Below are 20,316 nucleotides of genomic sequence, written 5' to 3' on the forward strand. Positions count from 1 at the left end.
AAAATCTTTTATCATTTGCCCATTAACATAAATTGTCAGACAGGGAGAAAGGTAGGTTTTAAATGTGATATAAAATCACATTATTTCTCCTGACGTATTTTTACTTAAAAACTGGTAGCTAAATTCTTTGAGGCGTAATTGCATAAGTAGGACTGAAACAATAACATCGTTCAAATGATCAGTGGAACATGTAACTTACTAACTAACTAAATAAGTGAAAATAAGAGTATTTACCCTCACCTCTTTCAACGTCGGCGCACACGATGGACCACGGGAGAAGACACGGCGAATATTGGAAGACTGCCACAGAATCCTGATCGAGATGGCGAGTCGATACCTACGCCACAATAATCATTCTACAAGAAGGTTGTTCAGTGACCCAAGGACAGTGTTCAGTCCTTTGTGTTACTGCTTTTGCCAGCTTGTGTACGTGAACATTGAAGACCAAAGTGCGTTAATTTTAAATATAAAACATCTGCCTTGTGTCGTTCTCCTACAGCTGCAAAAAAAAACAACAGCAACGATTTTTAATTTTTCAAATAGAATGTTATTTGTTTCTATCACGTAAAGATGTATTTAAAGGAACTGTGCATATATCAGTTTCAGTCAAATGTCTATAAATGTACTTATAAATCAAGAAACATTCTAAGTTTCAGTGATAGACGCAACATGATTCATTTAATTGTGTTCAGGTGGATTTTCTGATAATGGAATGTTGATTTAAATCAAGTTCTCAAACAAGTGCCTATTTTCCTGAATGCGCAAATAAAGTGGAGACGAAATGTGAAATTTAAAAAATAATAACCTGTTGCTCTACCTGTCTTTGAAATTACTCAATAAACTGCACTCGTAACTTTGCAGAAGACTAACGTTTCTTATGTTTGCATAATTAAATTAATGTTCCCTTCATTTATTGTTTTCTACGTTGTTATATATTTAAGCGCTGTCGAGCTTGGCTAGCACATGGATGGATGACCGCTCAGTGTACCGAGCGCTGTTGGCAAGCGGACTGCACTCAACCTTTGTGTGGTAAATTAATGAGCCGGCCGGAGTGGCCGTGCGGTTCTAGGCGCTACAGTCTGGAACCGAGCGACCGCTACGGTCGCAGGTTCGAATCCTGCCTCGGGCATGGATGTGTGTGATGTCATTAGGTTAGTTAGGTTTAAGTAGTTCTAAGTTCTAGGCGTCTTATGACCTCAGAAGTTAAGTCGCATAGTGCTCAGAACCATTTGAACCATTTTCAAATTAATGAGCTACTTGACTGAAAAGTAGCGGCTCTGGTCTCGTAGACCGACAATGGCCGGGACGGCGGTATTCCTCATTATCCGCATCCGGTGACGCCTATAGACTGAAGATGACACGGCGATCGGTCAGTGTCGTTGGGGCTTTCGAGGCCTGTTATAGCCGAGTTCAATTTTTTAATATACACTCCTGAAAATTGAAATAAGAACACCGTGAATTCATTGTCCCAAGAAGGGGAAACTTTATTGACACATTCCTGGGGTCAGATACATCACATGATCACACTGACAGAACCACAGGCACACAGACACAGGCAACTGAGCATGCACAATGTCGGCACTAGTACAGTGTATATCCACCTTTCGCAGCAATGCAGGCTGCTATTCTCCCATGGAGACGATCGTAGAGATGCTGGATGTAGTCCTGTGGAACGGCTTGCCATGCCATTTCCACATGGCGCCTCAGTTGGACCAACGTTCGTGCTGGACGTGCAGACCGCGTGAGACGACGCTTCATCCAGTCCCAAACATGCTCAATGGGGGACAGATCCTGAGATCTTGCTGGCCAGGAGAGTTGACTTACACCTTCTAGAGCACGTTGGGTGGCACGGGATACATACGGACGTGCATTGTCCTGTTGGAACAGCAAGTTCCCTTGCTGGTCTAGGAATGGTAGAACGATGGGTTCGATGACGGTTTGGATGTACCGTGCACTATTCAGTGTCCCCTCGACGATCACCAGTGGTGTACGGCCAGTGTAGGAGATCGCTCCCCACACCATGATGCCAGGTGTTGGCCCTGTGTGCCTCGGTCGTATGCAGTCCTGATTGTGGCGCTCACCTGCACGGCGCCAAACACGCATACGACCATCATTGGCACCAAGGCAGAAGCGACTCTCATCGCTGAAGACGACACGTCTCCATTCGTCCCTCCATTCACGCCTCTCGCGACACCACTGGAGGCGGGCTGCACGATGTTGGGGCGTGAGCGGAAGACGGCCTAACGGTGTGCGGGACCGTAGCCCAGCTTCATGGAGACGGTTGCGAATGGTCCTCGCCGATACCCCAGGAGCAACAGTGTCCCTAATTTGCTGGGAAGTGGCGGTGCGGTCCCCTACGGCACTGCGTAGGATCCTACGGTCTTGGCGTGCATCCGTGCGTCGCTGCGGTCCAGTCCCAGGTCGACGGGCACGTGCACCTTCCGCCGACCACTGGCGACAACATCGATGTACTGTGGAGATCTCACGCCCCACGTGTTGAGCAATTCGGCGGTACGTCCACCCGGCCTCCCGCATGCCCACTATACGCCCTCGCTCAAAGTCCGTCAACTGCACATACGGTTCACGTCCACGCTGTCGCGGCATGCTACCAGTGTTAAAGACTGCGATGGAGCTCCGTATGCCATGGCAAACTGGCTGACACTGACGGCGGCGGTGCACAAATGCTGCGCAGCTAGCGCCATTCGACGGCCAACACCGCGGTTCCTGGTGTGTCCGCTGTGCCATGCGTGTGATCATTGCTTGTACAGCCCTCTCGCAGTGTCCGGAGCAAGTATGGTGGGTCTGACACACCGGTGTCAATGCGTTCTTTTTTCCATTTCCAGGAGTGTAGATACGGGATGATTCTGCGGTTATGTTACAAACTTTTAGGAATCATGTAGAAGGATAAATGTATGAATTCAAGGTATAGGACCCTGCTCCAGACGACTGATTCCAAAGTTAAAAGCAAAGTCCCTCTGTGTATCTGACACAGTGGTATAAATGCACCGATACTGTTGTTGTTCAGATTGTAGAGTAGGCAATTTGCAGAGGTGGCAGCATGGACCACCAATACAAGAAAAAAAATCTCATAAACATCGGCTCTATAATACACTCCTTAATCGCTATGAGCACTTGCTCATATTCGCTACAGTGAAACGCGTTTCGTCTGATGATGATGTGGTTTGTGGGGCGCTCAGCATTGTGGTCATCAGTGCCCGTACAAGTTCCAGTCATTCCATTGCCAGTCTCTCCACTACCCGAATGACGATGAGGTGATGAGGAGGACACAAACGCCCAATCTCCGGGTGGAGAAAAACACCGACCTGGCCAGGAATCGAACCCGGGACTCCGTTAACTAGGGGTAACAACCCTAGCCACTAGACCACGACCTGCGGACATTTCCCTTCTAATGACCGTAGCTCTTACCGTACTGTTTTAAGAGCGCATGTTTACTGGACACTTTTTTGTTTGCTTAAACCAACTGCGAACTGTGTGAGCTGCCTATCCTACAACCTTGCAACAGCAGTGTCGGCTCATCCCACTCTCAGTGGTATCACAATGATTTTCGCTCATACCTTTAAATTCTGTCGTTTCCTGACCAGCGGTACAGTTTATGATATTTTCAAGTATAAGGAGGTGACAAAAGTCGTAGGATACCTCCTAATATCGTGTGGAACCTAATGCTGCCCAATGTAGTGCAGCGACTCAAGTCGTTGGAAGTCCGCTGCAGAAACACTGAGCCATGCATACCTGAGTAGCAAAAGTGTTGCCGCTAAAAGATTTTGTGCACGAACTGTTCTCTCGGCTATGTTCTATAAGTGTTCGATGGGATTCACGTCACGTCGGGCGAGCAGGGTAGCGAAGTCATTCGCTCGAACTAACTAGAATGTTGTTGAAATCAAATTCGAACAATTTTGGCCCTGTGACATCGCCCTTTGTAACCCATAAAAATGCAAATGAGGTCCAAGTACCAGAACGTAACCATTTCAAGTCACTGATCGGCTTAGCTGGAACAGGGGACCAGTCCATTCCATGTAAACACAGCCCACAACATTATGGAGCCAGCAACGGTTTGCGCAATGCCTTTTTGACAACTCGGACCCATGACTTCTGTGGCACACTCAAACCCTACCATCAGGTCTTACCAACTGAAATTAGGACTCATACGACCAGGCCACGGTTTACAGTCGTCTAGGATCTAACGGATGTGGTCTCGAGTCCAGAGTAAGCGCTGCAGGAGATGTCCTACTGTTAGCAAAAGCACTCGTCTGTTGTCATATCCCATGAACGCCGAATTTCTACACGCTGTCGTAACGGATACGTTCATCGTATGTCCCACACGGATTTCTGCGCTTATTTCAGGGTGTGTTTCTTGTCTGTTAGTACTGACTACGCCTATTCTTCGAAAACGCCGCTGGTCTCGGTCATTAAGTGAAGGCCGTCGGCCATGGCGTTGTGCGTGGTGACAGGTAACGCCCGACTTGTGGTATTCTCGGCAACCTATGACATTGTGGACGTCCAAATATAGACTCCCCTCACGATTTCCGAAACGGAATATCTCATGTGTCTAGCTCCAACTACCATTTCGTGTTCAAAGTCTGCAGCCATAATCACGTCGGAAACCTTTTAAGATCAGTCACATGACTAGAATGACAGCTCCGACAACGCACTGCTCATTTATACCTTGTGCACGCGATACAACCGCCATCTGTATAAGTGCATATCCCTATCCAAAAACTTTTTCACCGCAGTGTAGAGCTGTGTAGCCGTGGGAAAGTGACTATATCCGGTCCAGCAGTCGAAATGGAGTTGCAGGGTGGGGCACAGCGCGCCAACCCGCGGAAAGCAGTCGCGTGTCGTGGAGCAGAAAGCACAGACCAGAGAGAAAAACTGAGACGGCCGCGACATCGTCAGCGCCGAAAGTAATCCGCGGCCTGCAGCAGCTGGACAGGGAACTGGTCAGCGGGGGGCGCCGGTGTTGTTTCGCGGCGAGTTGTAACTTTGTGAGTTCCGTAACGGCGCTGGCTCTGAAAGCTTCCTACTGCCGCGGCCAACTCCCCGGAGCTTCGCTCTGAAAGCGATACGGGCCCGACCGAGTTCGCCCCGCCTCTGAATGCTGCGGGGCAGTTGTGAGTTGCTCGAGCTAATAGCACGCGCCGCCCCTTGCCCCGACGAGTTCTCTCAGCAAGCAGTCTGCACGCGCAATACCGACCTAATTCCAGCCGGTTATTTCGTTTCCCTGAGCACTTGGCTGTCTATGAAAACTGCTCTCTGCACAGGGTGCTGAAACGGCGTGTGTGTTTTACCAAAGACTAGAAATAATAGAGTTTCTAGCGCTTAGCAGATATCGTTGTCAGTAGAGACGAAACACTACTTCGGTTACCTGAATGAATATTCACTCTCCAGTGCAGCGAGTATTCCCAGCGAAAGCTAAAGTTTCTGTGTTCGAATGTCGGTCAGGCACACAGTTTTAAAACACCAGGACTTTCATTACTTCAGTTAGTAAGCAAGAGGCAAGAATTCAGCTGTGAACTTCATAAGACAACCGAATACGTGCTGTAACAAAAAGGCACGCCAAACTTTGAGGAAATGTTGGAAAAAATGGTTCAAATGGCTCTGAGCACTATGGGACTTAACATCTATGGTCATCAGTCCCCTAGAACTTAGTACTACTTAAACCTTTACATAGCTGGCCGCGGTGGTCTAGCGGTCCTAGGCGCGCAGTCCGGAACCGCGCGGCTGCTACGGTCGCAGGTTCGAATCCTGCCTCGGGCATGGATGTGTGTGATGTCCTTAGGTTAGTTAGGTTTAAGTAGTGCTAAGTTCTAGGGGACTGATGACCACAGATGTTAAGTCCCATAGTGCTCAGAGCCATTTGAACCATTTTTTTCTTTACATAATCGCATTAATCATGGGAAACACACAGAAGCAGAATGTACCAGCATTATACGAAATGTTTTCTTATGCGAAATGTTTAAAATACATTTGGTCTGAACGTACAGTAACTTTTACAAGAGATGTTCAATAAGTAATGCAACACTTTTCTTTTATGGGGAAGTTTCAGTTGAAAAACTATAGAATTAGTATTGGAATATACCCGTTTCAGTACCTACAGTTACACGAAGTGCTGATGAGTGCTATACACAGGCTTCAAAATGGCGTTTCTAACAGAACTGCGTTCCAAGCAGTCACTGAATGTTTTTAGACGGAAGATCAGAGCAACACAGATATTCATGGGTGTTCGCAGAACGTCTGCGGAGACCTGACAATGAACCAAAGTACGGTGAGTACTTGCTCGAGGCGTCTGTCATCGTCGTGACAAGGTCGCGCAAACCTGTTCGATCTCCCGCGCGCACTACTATAATAGCACAATGGCCTATCTAAGCAGTTTATGGTTAACACTGGATTTGTTATTTGAAAGCTGGTAGAACTTTGAGGTTGCAATATATCTGTATTTCACAAGGCAGCGGAGTGGTAAATATCACTATAAGAAACATTAAATTAAAATACGTGCATAAAAGTAAACTTGGATTTGCCTGTCGCGTTGACGAACAAAAATATCGGTCAAACACAAATGGCTGCATTTCGTTAAACAATTTGTTCGATATTCTATCATTAGTGGCCAAAATGTCAAAATAACGCCTAACCTGGGCGGTACTCTGTCATGAGAACCAGTTTCGATACGGAACGATAGAGAAAGGGTTCGTGGAGACCGGAAGGGGTACGGGATGACAGCACATTCTAACGTTCAATCGTTTGTAAAAGATATTTTCAGCGGGCTGCTTGAATTCGCCCGAACCGTCTGCACTCTGCACATTTCCCTCTCCCTTTCCTCCAAAATCTAATTATGGTGGAGTAATATTGTAATGCACCCATGGTCTAGGAGTAACGCTTTCATTAGTAATCAAAACATCCTCTATCCCAGGTCCGAAAGTCGACACCCCTTAAACTTTGGTTAATAATCAACTTTGGTGGGTGAAGGCTTCCAGCATAAGAAGTCACCCTCATTTTGCCAACGGCATTGTCAAAGAGGGTTGAGGAGCAGACGAGGTTCAGGGCACTCTCTTGTCCTTGGGGTGAGAAACTGCCCATAAAGGTGGAAGAATCTACGGTGATCAACGGCATAAGGATGCAGAAGGCAATGCACTGCATTAAAGACAGATAACGTGTGTTCACAGAAAATGTGGCCTGTAATTGAAAAAGTGTCATCATGATTCCTCCATTGGCAGAAGATTATGGAACAGTCCCCCTTTAGGATCTCCGAGAGGCGACTACCAATGGGGAGGTGACTATGACAGAAAGATTCAGTTAACAAAAAAGTGATAACGTTCTATGAGTCGCGGTACGGAATGTCAGAAACTTCAACGTAGTTAGGAAGCTAGAAAATCGCAAAAGGGAAATGCAAAGGCTCACTATAGATACAATAGGTGTCAGTGAAGTAAAATAGAAAGAAGAAAAATATTTCTGGACAGATGAGTAGAGGGTAATATCGACAGCGGTACAAAATGGTGTATCGGGAGTAGGATTCGTTACGAATATGAAGGTAGGGCAGAGAGTGTGTTATTGTGAACAGTTCAGTGATAGAGTTATTCTTATCAGAATCGACAGCAAACCCACTTCGACAATTATTGTTCAGGTATACATGCCGACGTCGCAATCAGAAGATGAACAGATGGAGAGAGTATATGAAGATATCAGCCGGCCGAAGTGGCCGTGCGGTTAAAGGCGCTGCAGTCTGGAACCGCAAGACCGCTACGGTCGCAGGTTCGAATCCTGCCTCGGGCATGGATGTTTGTGATGTCCTTAGGTTAGTTAGGTTTAAGTAGTTCTAAGTTCTAGTGGACTAATGACCTCAGCAGTTGAGTCCCATAGTGCTCAGAGCCATTTGAACCATTTTTTTTATGAAGATATCGAAAACGTAATGTAGTACGCAAAGGGAGATGAAAATCTGATAGTCATATGGGACTGGAATGCAGTTGTAGGGGAAGGAGAACAAGAAAAGGTTACAGGAGAATATGAGCTTGGGACAGTAAATCAGACAGGAGAAAGACTAATTGAGCTGTATAATGAATTTCAGCGCGTAATATCGAATACTCTGTTCAAGAATCACAAGATGAGGAGGTATACTTGGAAAACGCCGGGTGCTACAGGAAGATTTCAGTTAAAGCACATCATAGTCAGATTGCGAAATCAGATACTGGATTGTAAGGCGTACCCAGGAGCAGACATAGACTCAGATCGCAATGCAGTTGTTATCAAAAGTAGGCTGACGTTTGATAGATTAAGCAGCAAGAATCAATACGCTTAGAGGTGGGCTATGGAAGTACTAAGGAATGACGATACACGCTAGAATCTCTCTAAGGCTATAGATACAGCATTAAGATATAGCTCAGTAGACGGTACATATGAAGAGGAATGGACCTTTCTAAAAAGGATAATCACGGGAGTTGGAAAGAAAAACAGAGGTACAAAGAAGGTAACACCGAAGAAACAGTGAGTAACAGAAGAAATATTTCCGCTGCTCGATGAAAGAATCACTTCAAAAATGTACAGGGAAATTCAGGAATACAGAAATACAAGTTGCTGAGGAATGAAACAAATAGGAAGTGCAGGGAAGCTAAGACGAAATGGATGCATGAAAAATGTGAAGAAATCGAAGAAATGATTGTCGGAAGGACTGACTAATCATAAAGTCAAAACAGCCTTCGGTGAAATTAAAAGCAAGGCGGTAACATTAAGAGGGCAACGGGAATTCCACTGTTAAAAGCAGAGCAGAGAGAGAGAAAGAGAGAGAGAGAGACAGACAGACAGCTTAAAGGAGGAAACAGTACACTAAAGGCCTTATTGAAACGTCCCCTTTGAACATTTATACACGACTGTGCTTAAAGTGACATACAATATTTTTAGCGCAACGCAATCTGACTTTCAAAAATCCCTACAAAAGAATGGCCCTGACTAACATTAACCTATACCTTTCAAAAATCACTTACCTCACCAAAAATCTTCGTTACTCGAACTACTGCAATACAGCGAGCGCCACTACTGCCAGCTAAATAAAAGATTCAAACTACGGAAGGCACTAACTACTGATAGGGAAAGTTAGCAAATGAAAGATTTTAATAGAGAACAAACAATGTATTTACCTTAATAGTGTTGAAAAACCATAATATATATAGCAGTTCATAATATCCAGTACAACAAATTTCAAAACTCCGCCATCTCTCTCCCCACATCCACCACTTCTGGCGGCTCACCTCCAACTGCGCAACGCTACGCGCTGTTCACATCCAGCTGCCGCTGCCCAACGCTACAATGGCAGACAACCATGCAAACTAGCCACAGACTGCACACAGCACAGCCAGTGATTTTCATACAGAGCGCTACGTGGCATTACCAATATAAAAATCTAAACAGCCTACTTACATAAACAGCCTACTTACATTATGAGGGGGAAGATTTGTGTGATGTGATAGAAGATAGTTCAAATGGTTCAAATGGCTCTGAGCACTATGGGACTTAACTTCTGAGGTCACCAGTCCCCTAGAACTTAGAACTACTTAAACCTAACTAACCTAAGGACATCACACACACCCATGCCCGAGGCAGGATTCGAACCTGCGACCGTAGTTGTCGCGCGGTTCCAGACTGTAGCGCCTAGAACCGCTCGGCCACTCCTGCCGGCGATAGAAGATAGAAGGGATAGGCGATCCAGTATTACAATCAGAATTTAAGAGAGCTATGGAGGACTTAAGGCAACGGCCTTGCCGCAATGGATACACCGGTTCCAGTGAGATCACCTAAGTTAAGCGCTGTCGGGCGTGGCCGGCACTTGGATGGGTATCCATCCGGGCTGCCATGTGCTGTTGCTATTTTTCTGGGTGCACTCAGCCTCCTGATGCCAATTCAGGAGCTACTCGATCGAATAATAGCAGCTCCGGTCAAAGAAAACCATCATAACGGCCGGGAGAGCGGTGTGCTGACCACACGCCCCTCCTAACCGCATCCTCCACTGAGGACGACACGGCGGTCGACTGGGCTCGATGGGCCACTTGTGGCTTGAAGACGGGGTGTTTTATGGAGGACTTAAGATCAAATTAGGCAGAATGGATAGAATTTCTAAAATCATTGGGGGGAAGTGGCAGCAAAACGACTGTTCACATTTGTGTGTAAATTATATCAGTCTGGTGACGTATCATCTGGCTTTCGGAAAAATATCATCCACACCCTTCTGAAGACTGCAAGGGCTGACAAATGGGAGAATTATCGGACAGTCAGCTTAACAGTTCATGCATATAAGTTGCTGACAAGAATAATATACAAAAGAACGGAAAAGAAAACTGAGCATGTGTTAGATGATCAGTTAGGCTTTAAGAAAGGTAAAGGCGCCAGAAAGACAATTCTGACCCTACGGTTGATAATAGGAACAAGACGAAAGAAACATCAAGACACGTTCTTAGCATTTGCCGACCTAGAAAAAGCGTTCGGCAATGTAAAATGGCACAATATGTTTGAAATTCGTAGAGAGGCACGGGTAAGCTATTGGGAGAGACAGGTAATATACAATATGTACAGAATCCAAGAAGGAATGATAACAGTGGACGACCAAGAACGAAATGCTCCTATTAAAAAGGGTGTAAGACAGAGTTGTAGTCTTTCGACCATACTGTTCAATTTGTATATCGAAGAAGCAATGATGGAGATAAAAGAAAGATTCAGGAGTGGAATTAAAATTCAAGGTGAAAGAATATCAATGATACGATTCGCGGATGACATTGCTGTCCTGAGTGAAAGTGAAGAAGAATTGCATTATGGGCTGAATGGATTGAATTGTCTAATGAGTATAGGATATGGACTGAAAGTACGAGTAAATCGAAGATAAACGAAAGTAACGAGAAGTAGCAGAAACGAGTACAGTGAGAAACTTAACATCAGGATTGATGGTCACGAAATAAATGAAATAATTCTACTATCAAAGCAGCAAATGAACTAATTACGGAAGGTGCAAGGAGGACATCAAAAGCAGACTAGCAGCGCCAAGAAAGTCATCCCTGGTCAAGAAAAGTCTATCAGTATCAAACACAGGCCTTAATTTGAGGAAGAAATTTCTGAAAATTCACGTTTGGAGCACGGCATTGTATGGTACTGACACATGGGATGTGGGAAAACCGGAAGGGGCGAAAAACTACAGTCTTGTCTCAGACGCTTTTTAATTCGGGAACATCGTTCTTCGTCTCCCACTCATATTGTTCCCTCTCTGTTCCTGTACATGTGGTAGATTACCTGCTTTTCCTTATAATGTACCCCTATTTTTCTCTGAATTTCGAACATCTTGCAACGTTTGTCATCTTCGAACACTTTTTCCGCGTCGCATTATCCTATGAATGTGTCTTAACTTGTTTCAGACTTGCTTCCATTATCAACTGAAACTTCAGAATTACCTCTCTGGTACCTTTACTTCCCTGCAGCCAAGCTCATCCCAATCTTAGAGATCCTCAGTTGTCTTTTTCATTCTTCTGCCTATTATTCTCGTCAGGAACTTATATGCATGAGCTGATTGCGCGATATTTCTGCGCTTGTCGGCTCTTGCAATCTTTGAAATAGTGTGGATGTTTCTTTCCCGAAAGTCAGATGGCATATCGCCAGACTCATGATGTTACACTCCAGGGCGAATAGTCGCTCTGTTGCCACTTCCCCCAACTGTTTTTAAAAATTATGGTGGAATATTATCTATCCCTTCTGCCTTATTAATTCGCAGGTCTTCCAAAAAATTCCGATTGTAACTGAATTCCCTGTCTCTTCTCTATCGACTCCCATTTCTTCTCCTTTCACGTCGTCAGACATGTCTTTCCCCTCGTAGAGGTCTTCACTGCACTCTTTCCACCTATCCGCTCTCTCCTCTGCTTTTAAGAGTGAAATTCCCATTGCACTCTTAATTCATGAACTACCATATGACTAAACATGCAGTGTCAGCATTTAATAAATTTATGATTCATTTTATTGTAAAACAATGGACAATGTAGAGTCTACAAATTCTCCACCGACGTGGAGTAGTTCTGCGTGTTGGGCCGCTGAGTTAGCAGTCCCTGGATTCGGGAGGTGAAGTGGTTTGAATCCATCATCCAGCAACCTTGAAAATAGTTTTCTGTGGTTTCCTATAATTTAGGTACATTCAGGGGTTGATCCCCTTCTATAGGCCACGGCAAATTCCTTCCGAATTCTTTCTTTCCTGAAAGATTCCAGTTTCCTTAAAGATGCAACCTCTTTGCGTAAATGCTAAGAGCTGCATCAAAGGCGAACCGATCATGTCTATGGTGACTCCCAGTACAGGAAGCCATATTATAAATAAATAATAATTCAAATTCTCCTCGTTTTGGCTCATGTGGCTCATGTATTTGTCTGCCGAGACATTCTTTAATGCAACAATAATGTGTCTTACATTGGGAGAAGTGGGAGATGCATGCTTAAATGAGGAAATTTGGGAAAGTGTAAGGTTGATTAACGGTCGATCCTTCGTGTTTTCGCAGCCAAAAACTATCCTAGCTTCTTTGTCGAACATACACTACTGGCCATTAAAATTGCTACACCACGAAGACGACGTGCTACAGACGCAAAAGTTAACCGACAGGAATAAGATGCTGTGATATGCAAATGATTAGCTTTTCAGAGCATTCACACAAGGTTGGCGCCGATGGCGACTCCCACAACGTGCTGACATGAGGAAAGTTTCTAACCGATTTATCATACACAAACAGCAGTTCACCGGCGTTGCCTGGTGAAACGTTGTTGTGATGCCTCGTGTAAGGGGGAGCAATGCGTATCATCAGTTTCCGACTTTGATAAAGGTCGGATTGTAGGCTATCGCGATTGCGGTTTATCGTATCGCGACATTGCTGCTCGCGTTGGTCGAGATTCAATGACTGTTAGTAGAATATGGAATCGGTGGCTTCAGGAGGGCAATACGGAACGCCGTGCTGGATCCCAACGGCCTCGTATCACTAGCAGTCGAGATGACAGGCATCTTATCCGCATGGCTGTAACGGATCGTGCAGCCTCGTCTCGATCCCTGAGTCAACGGATGGGGACGTTTGCAAGACAACAACCATGTGCACGAACAGTTCGACGACGTTTGCAGCAGCATGGATTATCAGCTCGGAGACCATGGCTGCGGTTACCCTTGATGCTGCATCACAGACAGGAGCGCCTGCGATGGTGTACTCAACGACGAACCTGGGTGCACGAATGGCAAAACGTCATTTTATCGGATGAATCCAGATTCTGTTTACAGTATCGTGATGGTCGCATCCGTGTTTGGCGACATCGCGGTGAACGCACATTGGAAGCGTGTATTCGTCATCCCCATATTGGCATATCATCCGGCTTGACGGTATAGAGTGCCATTGGTTACACGTCTCGGTCACCTCTTGTTCGCACTGACGGCACTTTGAACAGTGGACGTTACGTTTCAGATGTGTTACGACCCGTGGCTCTACCCCTCATTCGATCCCTGCGAAACCCTACATTTCAGCAGGATAATGCACGACCGCATGTTGCAGGTACTGTACAGCTTTTCTGGATACAGAAAATGTTCGACTGCTGCCCTGGCCAGCACATTCTCCAAATCTCTCACCAATTGAAAACGTCTGGTTACTGGCGGCCGAGCAACTGGCTCGTCAAAATACGCCAGTCACTACTCTTGATGAACTGTGGTATCGTGCTGAAGCTGTATAGGCAGCTGTACCTGTACACGCCATCCAAGCTCTGTTTGAACAATGCCCAGGCGTATCACGGCCGTTATTACGGCCAGAGGTGGTTGTTCTGGGTACTGATTTCTCAGGATCTATGCGCCCAAATTGCGTGAAAATGTAATCACATGTCAGTTCTAGTATATTATATTTGTCCAATGTATAACCGGTTGTCATCTGCATTTCTCCTTGTTGTAGCAATTTTAATGGCCAGTAATGTAGATCTCTTTATTCGAAAAGTCCTGTCTGTAAAAATGACCGAGTCCCAAAAAATTAGAGATCGCCTGTTCCTAACCACTTCGCCAGCTCAAATTCATAGGTGACGTAGGTGTGTGTGTATCCTCCTTTTATTTTTGCCTCTCCTTGGAATATTATATAGGGACTTCAGAAAGTAAGTTGCACCTGTCCTCCCATGCTATGGCTGCCGTGCATCAACCGTGGTAGATTGTGAGAAAAGAGAACAGTTTCCGACCTTACGTTCACACAGTTCGGCTCTACATGGATGACGGGCGCATCACAGTATGGGAGTAACATGGCACAACAACCCGGAAACGTACTCCAAACCTGAAATACATAAGACAGCACAATTCTTTTGCGCAAAACGTCTAAATTGCATCGAGGTTTTCAGTGAAATTTTGGCGGTATAGAAGAGATCAAATGTAACAAGGCCAGCTGCATCGCGCCGGGTAGCCGCACGTTCTCAGACGCCGAACCTCGGTTCGCGCGCCTCTCTTCGTCGGAGGTTCGAGTCCTCCCTCGGGCATGTGTGTGTGTGTGTGTGTGTGTGTGTGTGTGTGTGTGTGTGTGTGTGTGTGTGTGTGTGTGTCCTTAGTGTAAGTTAGTTTAAGTTAGATTAAGTAGTGTGTAAGCCTAGGGAACGATGACCTCAGCAGTTTGGTCCCATAGGTTCTTACCACAAATTTCCAAAATTTACAGCTGTAGCAAAATGTTTGCTACAATTTGAGCAAGTCCATTTCTTACACCATGCAATTTCCATTTTTTCGTCGATCTGAAGAAATATGTTGTGTAATGGAACCCAGTAAGTTCTCTTCAACGAGGAGCATTCATCAGGGACAAGGGCATCGCAAGGAAAACCCCACGTATTTTTCAGATACGTAAATTCGCTGATGGAAAGGGTATGCAGCAAGTTGCGCTGTGTGCTGATGATGCTGTGGTATACGGGAAGGCGTCGTCGCTAAATGATTATAAGAGAATACAAGAGGACGTAGAAAAAAATTTGTAGTTGTTGTGATAAATGGCGGCTTGCCCTAAATGTAGAAAAATGTAACTTAATGCATATGAGAAGAAAAATAAATCCCGTAGTGTTTCAATACAGCGTTAGCAGTGTACTGTTTGACACAGTCACATCGATTAACTATGTAGGCATAGCGTTGCAAAGTGATACAAAATGCAACGGGTACGTAACGGATGCAGTACGGAAGGCAAATGGACGACTCCGATTTACTGGAAGAATTTTAGAAAATTATGGTTCATCTGCAAAAGAGATCGTGTATGGAATACTGGTGCGGCGCATGCGTAGGTAGAAATCCAGTGTTTGGGAGCCCCATCAGGTTGGATTAAAGGAAGACATCGAAGTAATTAAAAGACTGCTTGATTTGTTACCGGTCGGCTAGATCAACACGCGTGTATTATGGAAACGCTTCTTGCACTTAAATGGGAATCTCTGGAGAGAAGAAGAACTTATTTTCGAGGAACATTATTGAGAAAGAGAACCGGTACCTGAAACTGGCAACAGAACAACTCTGCTGCCATCAACGAAGATTTCACGTAAGTACCGCGAAGATAAGACAGTAGTTTTTCCCTCGCTTTGTCTGCGTCTGGAGCAAAAGAGTAAATGAGTAGTAGTGGTACAAGGAACCTCCACGATGAACCATGTGGTGGCATCCGAAGAATGTATGTAATTGCAGATGGCGATTTTCCAACCTCGGGGATGCTCATACAGCGATTCTCGAATGCCTACGTGACCCAGGAGCGTATTTCTCTCGTCTAGGGATTGAACAATAGATAGAACTTTTCGATCGTTGTTCACAGATACTTGATGACTGTGGTGGAAAACAGTGAGAGGTATCTGTGTCACTTTGACTTGTAGAGCAGTATTACTTGGCCTGTCATAATAGTGTTCCGCTTACTTTTTGAAGGCCCTGAAGGATTGACAGATAGATGCCGTAAGGAATAAGACAAGCAGAGCAAAGTTTGGATTACGACAAAGAGCTGTGCGTAGTTAAGCTTATATCTATTACACGCTATGCATAAGTAAATACTGAAGTGACACATGGTTTTCTGGTTACTTATACCGGGTGATCAAAAAGTCAGTATAAATCTGAAAACTTAATAAACCACGGAATAATGTAGATAGAGAGGTAAAAATTGAGACACATGCTTGGAATGACATGGGGTTTCATTAGAACCATCCCATATTGCTAGACGCATGAAAGATCTCTTGCGCGCGTCGTTTGGTGATGGTCATGTGCTCCGCCGCCACTTTCGTCATGCTTGGCCTCCCAGGTCCGCAGACCTCAGTCGGTGCGATTATTGGCTTTGGCGTTACCTGAAGTCGCAACTGTATCGTGATCGACCGACATCTCTAGGGTTGCTGAAAGACAACATCCGACGCCAATGCCTCACCATAACTCCGGACATACTTTACAGTGCTGTTGACAACATTACTCCTCGACTACAGCTATTGTTGAGGAATGATGGTGGACATATTGAGTATTTCCTGTAAAGAACATCATCTTTGCTTTGTCTTACTTTGTTATGCAAATTATTGATATTCTGATCAGATAAAGCGCCATCTTTCGGACATTTTTGAACTTTTGTATTTTTTTTTTGTTCTAATAAAACCCCATGTCATTCCAAGCGTGTGTGTCAATTTGTACCTCTCTATCTACATTATTCCGTGATTTATTCAGTTTTCAAATTTATGCTGACTTTTTGATCACCCGGTATATGTGACAAGTGTTACTGTATGTAAACATGCTGATGAATCTGTGACGGTTGGAAATATTTTTGCTTTTATATTTTCGTTCATCGTATCAAAGAACGCCACCATACTATGAGCCATGTGCTCAAATAGTGTTTTGTTTTGTCTTCTGTAATAGGCAAGGGCACAGGTTACCCAAAAGTCATAACACAATACATACAGAGGATGGGAAAAATGTGGAGAAGCCAGAGACGCAACACATTACCACGACTAATATGGTGTGGAAAAAACAGTAACATTAGAAACAACTTTTAGCCATCTCGGAATAGATAAATAAATACAAGTCCTGCATATTTCGCAAGGGAATTTTGCACCATTGTTCCTGCGAAATAACGGCAAGTTCAGGTAACTACGATGGATGCGGGTAGCGCTCACGCTCTGTTCTCTCCAAAATAGACCATAAGGGCTCGAATAATGAGATCTGGTGGCTGCGGTGGCCATTGTGATAGTTCATCAAAATACCCACAAGACTAGTCATGAATGATTAGAGCTGTGTGAACAGCGGCTCTTTGGTGTTGGAACACAGTGTCACCATTGGCGAATAAACATTGCACCATGGGATGGACCTCATTAGCCAAAATGGTCACAAAGTATTGGTAGTAATGCGACCTTGCAGAGAAACGAAAGAGCGCCTTGGAATATCACGATATGGCTGCCCGAAACATCACTGAACCCCCGCCGTGTTTCACTCTCGGAACGTAAAGTCGACCAGAAACTGGAAACAATGTGGAACAAGACAAATCCGAAGAAATGCTTACATTGCTCCGCCATGCTCGTTTTATAGCTTCGGAACCACGTTTTCATGTTACTAGCATTTGCATCTCTGATGAGTTGCTTTAAAGTACCCTTTGTGTTTGTTTGGTGCTGACGGGGTTAGCGAATGCGAAATTAGGTTTTGCAGTGACTTATGCAGTTATCGTCCCCGTATGTTTCGTCACAATCCTCTTCAATGGCGGTTGGCCGCGATCACTCAACACACACTTTCGTACACATTGTGACTTAGCGGATGATGTTTTCTCGCTTTCGCTACACATGAAATATATTCGTAGTTGCGAATACGGACAAGCATAAACAGTATAATGGATTGAAGACAACGCAGATATGAGCCGGGCCGGAACTCGGATTTCCCACTTTACGCAAAGATTAGCTTTAACCACTTCGGCTATGCGTGCGTGACTCGCGACCAGACGCAAATTTTCGTATGTCATCCTTCATGCATCACAACTTACACATGCATGCATGTTCGAAGGCACATGCATCGTACTTTTTAACAACACAGGCACTTCAAAATCGTATTTGCTGCATACGGTGTCAACTTTCTACACGGCGCCTCTGTAAACACCAAGTCTTTTGACTACATTGGCTATGGAAGCATCCGCACCATTTATTTGCCCACGTTCCAACTCACTTAACTCAGACATAGTGCACTGACAGCTACACAGAAGACTATTGTGACCACGACTGACACGTGCCACCTACGGAAAACATTGCACAGATTCCATTCGTGTTGAGGTAGAAAAACTTAACCAGCAGACTTAGCTAGCATCCGCATTGTGGCGGAAACGGTATATAGTATTTCGTGACTTTAATTACTTATAAATGATATTTCAGGTAGATATATATAAAACCAGTTACCTATTGTCAGTGTAACAATTCGTTTGATCTCAAAAACGATTATCCCGGCCAATATTTGTCACTCTGCTAAAGAAATCTCCACTAGACGTTGTGTAGAAATGTTGTCTGTAAAGTCATGTGAGTGGAACTAAATTGTATATCATTTATCAGATTTTATACAACTGTTACTTAAGATGGAAGCACTTTTCTCTAGCAAAAGGAACATTTAGTCAGACAATACTACCCGCGCACAATACTAACGTATGTCTCCTATTAAAATATTTCATGTAAATCGTCCGAAATAATTAGGCTTCATACAGCAGCAAATAAGAAATTGACATTATGTAACGTGCTGTGAGCACTATTTTTAAAGATTCAATCTGAGTTGAATTCTGTCTTTTAAAGTAGATTCGGGACCACCGGTGCACATTTAGTTCCATTCATTTATATCTAACATCATTTATGTTTGTTAATATTCTCGATTCAAAACTGCCGCGGAGATATTTTTGCTAAGATGGCGGCAGACAGACGATAGTCAATTTGTCTATTGTTATTCTCGATTCCTTTTGTCTCAAGTTAATATAGTCAGATAAAAGTCCTCAAGCCTTTTGTTCTCTATTCTTTAGCATTTAAAATTATTCTCAATGAAATTGTTCTCAGCTACTAGTAAACTGCACTGTAAATTTCTAGCGCTAATGGCTGCGCTCCTAATTGCGGAGCTGATAATTAACAATTAAAACATTAATTAAAATGGACAACAATTGAAATAAATACAAATCGACGTCTAGACAATAGCGACTCTACTTTTAAAATAATAATTAACAATATAGTTACAGGTTTTCTCTTTGCAGACCTCACTCGTCTCACGTCGGAACAGGTCATCGGTTAGCACAGGAAGAACAACTGAACCACAGTTATCACAGATAAGAAAAAAAATTATAATTGTCGTTGTCTATGAATGTAGTTCTCTGACAACAGTTTTAATTCACACAGAAATTAAATTGTTACAGAAATAATGAAATAATTATCGTCATTTTTACACGATACAGTTTGTTTTATACGTAGTATCGGTAATATTTGTTGAAGTTTGTACACTTAGTTCATTTTAACATCTTGTTGCTAGAACATAGTGTCGTGGATATTGCAGCATTTATGTGCAAGTATTCATTTGTTGCGGTGTTTCCATACTTTTCTCCTCAACCGTGTGTATTTCATGTTGAACTGCATATAGTTGCCTGATGACAGAGGTTTAAGCAACTGAAACTGGTCGTGGAAATAAAGAAATGGTGACTGGTAGCAGTGAACTTGTTGTTCCATGCGATATCAATAAGTCACGCTATAGCGTAACCAAATATGCTGGCATTTAATCGTGCGGCACAATTAAGTCTTGTAGAAGATAGACTATCGTTCACATGTGTACCAAGCCATTTTTCTGGCTGAGGACCAGAACAGCAAGAACAACATTAGCCCTTGTGCAGCTGGCGTGCAGCCCTGAAGGCCCGTGCTGCGTGCAGTGGGCGAGACGTAGCGGGCCCGCGGCTCTCCACAGTGGCAGCGCCGGGCTCCCGCCCAGCTGTGCCGACCCCCCCAGGGGTCAGCTACGCGCGTGCCTCGCTGGCCGTGGCGTCGATATCCAATAAACGGCCCGCAGCGGCGGCCGGGCCAGCCTCTCAAAGGCCCCCAAATTGCGTTTGGCGCCGCTCGCCGCCGCTGCTCCTCCACCTGGCCGCGGATCGCTGGCCCCGTGGCGCACTCTCTATGCTCTCTCTCCACCGCCCTCTCACAACCGTCTTCTTTCGTCGAAGGCTCTGTGTTGCACGCACCCATGCCAGCGGCTGTATCGAATTTCCTGCTAATTTTATAGAAACTTGCTTTGGTTTATCTTCCGTGCTTTGATCTCTCATAAAAGCATTAGCAATGGTACGACGTATTTTTTATCCTGTCTCCGATGGATCC

The sequence above is a fragment of the Schistocerca cancellata genome, chromosome 9 (genome assembly GCF_023864275.1).
Source record: "Schistocerca cancellata isolate TAMUIC-IGC-003103 chromosome 9, iqSchCanc2.1, whole genome shotgun sequence".
NCBI lineage: Eukaryota > Metazoa > Arthropoda > Insecta > Orthoptera > Acrididae > Schistocerca > Schistocerca cancellata.